This window comes from Entelurus aequoreus, linkage group LG26 (assembly GCF_033978785.1).
Source record: "Entelurus aequoreus isolate RoL-2023_Sb linkage group LG26, RoL_Eaeq_v1.1, whole genome shotgun sequence".
NCBI classification, from domain to species: Eukaryota; Metazoa; Chordata; class Actinopteri; order Syngnathiformes; family Syngnathidae; genus Entelurus; species Entelurus aequoreus.
This window is the reverse complement of record NC_084756.1, coordinates 31,156,100-31,165,275: the sequence shown is the minus strand read 5'-3', so window position 1 is coordinate 31,165,275 and position 9,176 is coordinate 31,156,100. Positions and strand designations below refer to the sequence as shown.

The 9,176-nt window shown below is 39.9% G+C and overlaps 1 long non-coding RNA gene across 1 annotated transcript in view; it reads left to right on the top strand.

Annotated features, from left to right (window-relative positions):
• The first annotated feature begins 2,616 nt into the window (after positions 1-2,616).
• Positions 2,617-9,176, top strand: part of LOC133643512 (uncharacterized) — a 21,130-nt gene continuing 14,570 nt past the window's right edge. The window contains exons 1-2 of the long non-coding RNA XR_009824705.1: positions 2,617-2,742; positions 8,399-8,469. This is a non-coding gene — a long non-coding RNA (uncharacterized LOC133643512). The remainder of the gene's footprint in view (positions 2,743-8,398; positions 8,470-9,176) is intronic.

Genomic DNA, 9,176 nt, shown 5'->3' with positions numbered 1-9,176 from the left:
GAGTCCCAGATTTCAGTGCCCCTCCCGAACCCACACCAAACAAGAATGACAAACACATTTCGGGAGAACATCCGCACCGTAACACAACATAAACACAACAGAACAAATACCCAGAACCCTTTGCAGCACTAACTCTTCCGGGACGCTACAAGGTGGGGGGGGGGGGTAGGTTTTGGTGGTGGCGGGGGTGTATATTGTAGCGTCCCGGAAGAGTTAGTGCTGCAAAGGGTTCTGAGTATTTGTTCTGTTGTGTTTATGTTGTGTTACGGTGCGGATGTTCTCCCGAAATGTGTTTGTCATTCTAGTTTGGTGTGGGTTCACAGTGTGGCGTATATTTCTAACAATGTTAAAGTTGTTTATACCGCCACTCTCAGTGTAACCTGTATGGCTGTTGATCAAGTATGCGTCGCATTCACGTGTGTGTGCGTACAGAAGCCGCACATATCTTGTGACCGGGCCGGCACGTTGTTCGAATGGATGAAAAGCGGACGTGACGACAGTTCGTAGAGGACGTTAAAGGCAGTGCCTTTAAGGCACGCCCCCAAAACTGTGGTCCGGGTGGACTACGACAGTGGTCCCCAACCTTTTTGTAGCTGCGGACCGGTCAACGCTTGAAAATGTGTCCCACGGACCGGGGGCGGGGGGGTGGAGGGTGAAATTTAAATTTTATTTTTATTTTTTTATTTATTTTTTTTCCATTAAGAAATACAATCATGTGTGCTTACGGACTGTATCCCTGCAGACTGTATTGATCTATATTCATATATAATGTATATATTGTGTTTTTTATGTTGATTTAATTTAAAAAAAAAAAAAAAAACTTTTTTTTTATTTTTTATTTATTTTTATTTTTTTCGTGCGGCCCGGTACCAATCGGTCCGCGGACCGGTACCGGGCCGCGGCCCGGTGGTTGGGGACCACTGGACTACGAGATATAATGACTGATGAACACCTTCGTTGGATAATGAAGGTTGCCTCAGCTTAAAGCCTGAGCCCCGACTTTAATGAACTAGCATCCAAGAAAAGATGGCAGGTATCTGGCTTGGGCACATCAGATTAGATCAGTGTGTCGCAAACTGAGCAGTTTAAAGTCCTGAATGGTTGGTTTATTCATTGTTATTTTATTTTAACATGTATTAGCCTGTGGAAAAAGTTAATGTTGATATTTACCTCAGAAGGCTGCAAATAGAAAAGAGGCATTCAATTTTTATTGATATTTTTTAATAACTATTATTATGATTTGAAACTGGATTTTGCATGTCACTATAAAGTTACATAAGCCTTGCTTGTTCAATATTCAATGCAAAACTTGTTTGGGTCCCTATTAAAAGGTTAATTTGTTTGTTCAGTTGTTCTTTGTTCAGTTTAAAATTTTGGTCCACTCTGTATTTGAGTTTGACACCCCTGCCAGGCCTGGCCCTAACCAATCTGGCGCCCTAGGCAAGATTTTAGGTGGCGCCCCCCCCCCCCCCCACATCGGCAGTGAAGTGTATATACTCACAAGAAACCGAATAGCTTTGTTTTTGACCTTTTTTTTTTACTTAAAGAAAGCAAATTAACATAATATATGAGAATGTTATATTATGATTATCTTTAACCGAATCACAGCAGTGCTCAAATTAAAAAAACAGCATTCCCTCTCATGTGATATTGCTTAATTAACATTAATGATGTGCACTTTAACAACTAGGCTTACAACTATACCTAATATATAAAGGGGTGGAAAAGTGACTATTACCTGCAGGGCAAACAAAAAACACCTGCTTAAAAGATCTAATACAAATGTCCCTGAGGAATGTAAGGTGGGAGTACTGTAATTACCTAACGTTACATTATTATTTTCCATAACAATTTAGCCCCCTCCACAATATTAACCCGACGTTAAAACAGAACTAGCTATTTATTGATTAGCAATTGCCGAATCATGTAACATTAGCTTAATGCTAAAAAGCCAGGTTACTATCACATTCTGTAACAGACAAATAATTTCATGTAGGCTAACGCTACCTACCTGCTACCTCTGTCTTTTTCTCGTTTCTCCTCCTCTTCTTTTCTCTTTTTTCTTCCCTGGGCACCTGACAGTTTTGGCCGTTTTGACATCTTGTGTTGATTTTTTGATGTGGTAAGAGTCATGATACGGGAAGGGAGGGGGCACACCGTGCGGGGGGATGGGGCGGGGGGGGCGTAATGTTGTAACAAATAATATTTCTATTAAATAGGCTTTACTTTGCATTTTAATTAACGTGGGATTATTTTTTGTATTTAGAAATAATAGTACCAACTTTTTTTCTTTTTTTTTTCTCCAACATTTGTGGCACTGGCGTGGCGCCCCCTGATGGACGGCGCCCTTAGCATTTGCCTATACGGCCTATGCCACGGGCCGGCCCTGACCCCTGCTTTAACACTTTGTAACACGTTGTATCACTCTGTAACACTTTGTGACACTTGAATAAATTGTATCACTTTGTATTACTTTGTAAGTGTTGCGGTGAACTGTGGGGGGGGGAGGTGTGCCTGTGAGAGCGTGCTGGTGACACCAGCCTCACCACTCCACAGTGTAGTGCACAGGTGAGCACAATCCACCTAATTGGCAGCTCACGCCAGCACCCCAGAACAGTTTGTTTGCTCAGAACTTTGTCCAGTGGTTTTGCAGAGCAACTAATGACAGCAGGACAGTGAAATTACTTATCAATGGACTAAAACGCATGGAGATCGGGAAAAAATCAAAGAGGCTACCAACTGGTAAGCTCACATCTTTTTTACTGGGCCGATACGAACTGTTATGCCTGTGCTTATGGAGCAAACACGTGGTATGTATTGTTTGTTAAATGTGTTGCCTGTTGAGAGGTTAAAAGGTCACGTTGTATTGACTGCTTTGCCGTCGTTAAATTGTGTGCTTATTGGGTTTTTTTGTTTAAGCTATTTGGAGTAAATATTTTTGCTTGGAATAAAAATGCATTCATTCATACAGTTCATTGATTAACCAAAGTAAATTGACTAAAGCACAAATTGTGCTTTATTGAAATGGAATGCGATGTTTAGTTGGTACTTTGCACATCATTGGGCTGTTGAATAAGTTTTTAAGGTGTTGAATATGCAAATAGTCAAATCTCTCTGCTGTACTTGATTTCAGTTGAATTAAAGGTGGGATTTGAATGATCATAATGTAAAATAAAATATGTAAAATGATCTTGGTTAAGACATAAGGTAAAAAGCAGGTTAATTTTAGCGTAGATGGTTCTAAAAACAGATCTGGGCTTCTGTTTATCTAATGCAGTGTTTTTCAACCACTGTGATCTAATTTGGGTTGAAAATATTTTTGGAAAACCAGTAATTATAGTCTGCAAATGATGTGTTGTTGTTGAGTGTCGGTGCTGTCTAGAGCTCGGCAGAGTAACCGTGTAATACTCTTCCATATCAGTAGGTGGCAGCCGCTAGCTAATTGCTTTGTAGATGTCGTAAACAGCGGGAGGCAGTGTGCAGGTAAAAAGGTAACTAATGCTTAAACCAAAAATAAACAAAAGGCGAGTGCCCCTAAGAAAAGGCTATGCAGAACGAAACTAAAACTGAACTGGCTGCAAAGTCGACAAAAACAGAATGCTGGACGACAGCAAAGACTTACTGTGGCGCAAAGACGGCGTCCACAAAGTACATCCGAACATGACATGACGATCAACAATGTCCTCGCAAAGAAGGATAAAAAAACAACTGAAATATTCTTGATTGCTAAAACAAAGTATAGATGCGGGAAATATCGCTCAAAGGAAGACATGAAACTGCTACAGGGAAATACCAAAAAAAGAGGAAAAAGCCACCAAAATAGGAGCGCAAGACAAGAAGTAAAACACTACACATGGGAAAACAGCGAAAAACTCCAAATAAGTCACGGCGTGATGTGACAGGTGGTGACAGTACACCTACTTTGAGACAAGAGCTATAGTGATGCATGCTTGGTTATGGTTTAAAGTCATATCCAACAACGACTTTTTACTGTCAACTGAGTTTCGTTTTTTAATGTTTTTTGCTGGTGTGCCTTGGCTCAAAAAAGGTTGAAAAACACCGATCTAATGCTTACATTTTACAGTTTTTGCCTTTGCCCACCTGCCTTGGTTGACTCAATAAGAAATGGTTAATATAGGCCATATTCAATATATTATTTTTTGACAAATATTTGTGCTTTGTTGAGTTTGCGTACATTTTTATTTGAGTTTACTTAGTTTTTCATATGCTTAAAGGCCTACTGAAAGCCACTACTACCGACCACGCAGTCTGATAGTTTATATATCAATGATGAAATCTTAACATTGCAACACATGCCAATACGGCCGGGTTAGATTACTAAAGTGCAATTTTAAATTTCCCGCGAAATATTCTGCTGAAAACGTCTCGGTATGATGACGTTTGCGCGTGACGTCACGGATTGTAGCGGACATGTTGGGACAGCATTGTGGCCAGCTATTAAGTCGACTGTTTTCAACGCAAAATTCCACAGTATTCTGGACATCTGTGCTGGTGAATCTTTTGCAATTTGTTTAATGAACAATGAAGACAGCAAAGAAGAAAGCTGTAGGTGGGAAGCGGTGTATTAGCGGCCGGCTGCAGCAACACAACCGGGAGGACTTTGAGTTGGATAGCAGACGCGCTACCGTGAGTACGCAGTTTTGGCTTCCAAACATTTGATCGCTTGCCCGTACGTGCGTGCCGCTATGTGCATGTCACGTACGTAACTTTGGGGAAATATATGTGCTGTATGAACTTTACGGAGGTGAACGGTACTTTGGGCTGTGGGATTGAGTGTGTTGTGCGGGTGTTTGAGTTGTATTGGCGGGTTATATGGACGGGAGGGGGGAGGTGTTTGTTATGCGGGATTAATTTGTGGCATATTAAATATAAGCCTGGTTGTGTTGTGGCTAATAGAGTATATATATGTCTTGTGTTTATTTACTGTTTTAGTCATTCCCAGCTGAATATCAGGTCCCACCCGCCTCTCACAGCATCTTCCCTATCTGAATCGCTTCCACTGCCCTCTAATCCTTCACTCTCACTTTCCTCATCCACGAATCTTTCATCCTCGCTCAAATTAATGGGGTAATCGTCGCTTTCTCGGTCCGAATCGCTCTCGCTGCTGGTGGGAATGATTGTAAACAATGTGCAGATGTGAGGAGCTCCACAACCTGTGACGTCACGCTACTTCCGGTACAGGCAAGGCTTTTTTATCAGCGACCAAAAGTGGCGAACTTTATCGTCGATGTTCTCTACTAAATCCTTTCAGCAAAAATATGGCAATATCGCGAAATGATCAAGTATGACACATAGAAAGGATTTAGTATAGAACAACGACGATAAAGATTGCAACTTTTGGTATCTGATAAAAAAAAGGCTTGCCCCTACCGGAAGTAGCGTGACGTAGTCAGTTGAACATATACGCAAAGTTCCCTATTGTTTACAATGATGGCCGCATGAAGTGAGAGAGATTCGGACCGAGAAAGCGACAATTTCCCCATTAATTTGAGCGAGGATGAAAGATTTGTGGATGAGTAAAGTGCAAGTGAAGGACTAGTGGGGAGTTGAAGCTATTCAGATAGGGAAGATGCTGTGAGAGCCGGGGGTGACCTGATATTCAGCTGGGAATGACTACAACAGTAAATAAACACAAGACATATATATACTCTATTAGCCACAACACAACCAGGCTTATATTCAATATGCCACAAATTAATCCTGCATAAAAACACCTGCGTGTTTGTTATGCTAGCTCCTAGCTCCTATGCTAGCTCCTAGCTCCATAGAACACGCCAATACAATTCAAACACCTGATCAACACACACAATCACTCAGCCCAAAAGACCGTTCACCTAACCCAAGGTTCATAAAGCTTATATATTTTAAAAAAGTTACGTACATACGCAAAAAAAAGTTGCGCACATACGGTCAAGCGATCAAATGTTTAGAAGCCAAAGCTGCATACTCACAGTAGCACGTCTGCGTCTTTGTCATCCAAATCAAAGTAATCCTGGTAAGAGTCTGTGTTGTCCCAGTTCTCTACAGGCGTCTGTGTATCGAAGTCAAAAGTCCTCCTGGTTAGAGTCTCTGTTATCCGAGTTCTTCCATCTTGACTGCATCTTCCGGGAATGTAAACAAAGAAGCGCCGGCTGTGTACTGTTGTTGCTGACTACATTCGAAAAATACGTCCATTTCGCACCGACAACTTTCTTCTTTGCTTGCTCAGCTTCCTTCTCCATAATGCAATGAACATGATTGCAACAGATTCACGAACACAGATGTCCAGAATACTGTGGAATTATGAAATGAAAACAGAGCTTTTTCGTATTGGCTTCAATGCGGAAGGCATACCCGTGTTCGCCGGGCTACGTCACGCGCATACGTCATCCTCAGAGGCGTTTCGAACCGGAAGTTTAGCTGCAAATTTAAAATGTCACTTTATAAGTTAACCCGGCCGTATCGGCATGTGTTATAATGTTAAGATTTCATCATTGATATATAAACTATCAGACTGCGTGGTCGGTAGTAGTGGCTTTCAGTAGGCCTTTAAAGGTTTTCATCTTCCTGTTTCTGGTCAAATCCTTTCCCTTTTCAAGTGTGGGAAACCCATGTAGTTGAAGTTACACTTGCCGGCAACACTGTATCACTTTGTAACACTAACACATTTTATCACTTTGTATTGCTTCGTTACACTTTGTATCACTTTGTAACACTGCCTAACTGGATTTGAACGCCAGGGAGTAAAAATATGTTTTTAGCTTGGATTTAAATAGGCTCAGAGACTGGGAGGATCTAATAAATAATGGAAGGTTGTTCCACAGTCTTCCACTGAGAAGGCTCTGTCTCCTCTGGTTCTTAGCCTAGTTTTTGGGGACAGCCAGGAGGAGCTGGTCTGAAGACCTCAGTAAAATAGGGCGGGGCTACTTGGTACAAGCATTTAAAAACAATAAGTAACATTTTAAAATGAAGTCTAAAAGTAACTGGAAGCCAGTACAAGGGTAATCTGCTCACCTCGTTTTGTTTTAGTTACCAGACGAGCTGCAGAGTTCTGCAAGCGCAGCAGCCGCTGGACAGAGTCCTGACCCAGGATTACAGAAGTCCAGGGGTGACGTCACAAATGCAAGGATAGCTCTTTCAAAGTCAGCCTGTGGAAGAGTAGCTGTCGTAGCTGAAAGAAACTACATAAAACTAGATTAAAACTAGTTTTATTTGATTTAAAAAATAAATTGGCCCCCAACCATTCCTGTGCATCATGCAAACAGTTCTGCAGAGCGGGTCTAGTCAGGTCTATTTTCATACAAAAGGCGCACCGGATTATAGGGCGCATTTTTTGGTTGATATTATTCGTGACTACAAAGGCGCACACGCGCAAATTTTCAGGATTTATTCAGATCCCAAATACAGATCAGCAGGTAACACTTTCTGACACTTTCTAACACTTTCTAACACTTTCTAACACTTTCTAACACTTTCTAACACTTTCTAACACTTTCTGACACTTTCTGACACTTTCTAGCACTTTCTAACACTTCGTATCACTTTGTAACACTGTATTATCTGTATCGCTTTGTAACACTGTGTATTTGTATCACTTTGTAACACATTGTAACACTATCACTTTGTAACACTGGGTATTATTTGTATCACTTTGTAACACATTGTAACACTATCACTTTGTAACACTGTGTATTATTTGTAACACTTTGTAACACTTTCTAACACTTTACCACTTAGTATCACTTGTAACACTGTGTATTATTTGTAACACTTTGTAACACTTTCTAACACTTTACCACTTAGTATCACTTTGTAACACTATTTGTATCACTTTGTAACACATTGTAACACTATCACTTTGTAACACTATCACTTTGTAACACTATTATTTGTAACACTTTGTAACACTCTGTAACCCGTTGTAACCCGTTGTAACACTTTGTAACATGTTGCACCACTTTGTACCACTTTGTAACACTTTACCGCTTTGTATCACTTTGTAACACTATTATTTTCATCACTTTGTAACATTTTGTAACACTTTGTAGCACTTTACCGCTTTGTATCACTTTGTAACACTGTATTATTTTTATCACTTTGTAACACATTGTAACACTATCACTTCGTAAGACTGTGTATTATTTTCATCACTTTGTAACACTGTGTAATATTTGTAACACTTTCTAACACTTTACCACTTTGGAACACTTTGTTCACTTTGTAACACTGTGTATTATGTGTATCTCTTTGTAACACATTGTAACACTGTCACTTTGTAACACTGTGTATAATTTGTATCACTTTGTAACACATTGTAACACTATCACTTTGTAACAGTGTGTGTTATTTGTAACACTTTCAAAGACTTTACCACTTTGTATCATTTTGTATCTGTCAGGACGTGGAGTTTTTCGCAGCTTGCTGCAAGATTTGTTCTCCCGGGATGCAATCGGACAAGATCGATTGAAGGTAGGAACATTTTTAATTATGATTATAACTCAACGAAGTACAAAACAAAAAGGCGCACAAGGCGAAGGCACGAAGTTAGCGCAGGGAACAAAACTAACACTTTAACGTAAACTATGAACATAAAACAAACAACACTTACTGTGGCTTGAAAAGAGCAGCATGAACTATGACATGAGCATAGCAAGAAATGAACATCAACATGAAACTATCAATGTCGCCAGACCGACTAACTGACAACGACAGGCTTAAATAATAATCTCCTGCGTGCATAAGGCAGGTGAAACTAATGAGTAGTCATTGAAACCAAAACAAACAAGAGTGCACAAAAACAGGAACTAACCAACAGAACATAACAAAAAAAACATGATCTAGACCACAGATCATGACAGTATCACTTTGTAACACTTTGTATCACTGTATTATTTATATCACTTCGGAACACATTGTAACACTATCACTTTGTAACACTGTGTATTATTTGTATCACTTTGTAACACTATCACTTTGTAACACTGCGTATTATTTGTAACACTTTCTAACACTTTACCACTTTGTATCACTTTGTAACACTGTGTATTATTTGTATCACTTTGTAACACATTGTAACACCATCACTTTAACACGTTCTATTATTTGTATCACTTTGTAACACATTGTAACACTTTCACTTTGTTACACTGTGTATTATTTGTAACACTTTCTAACAC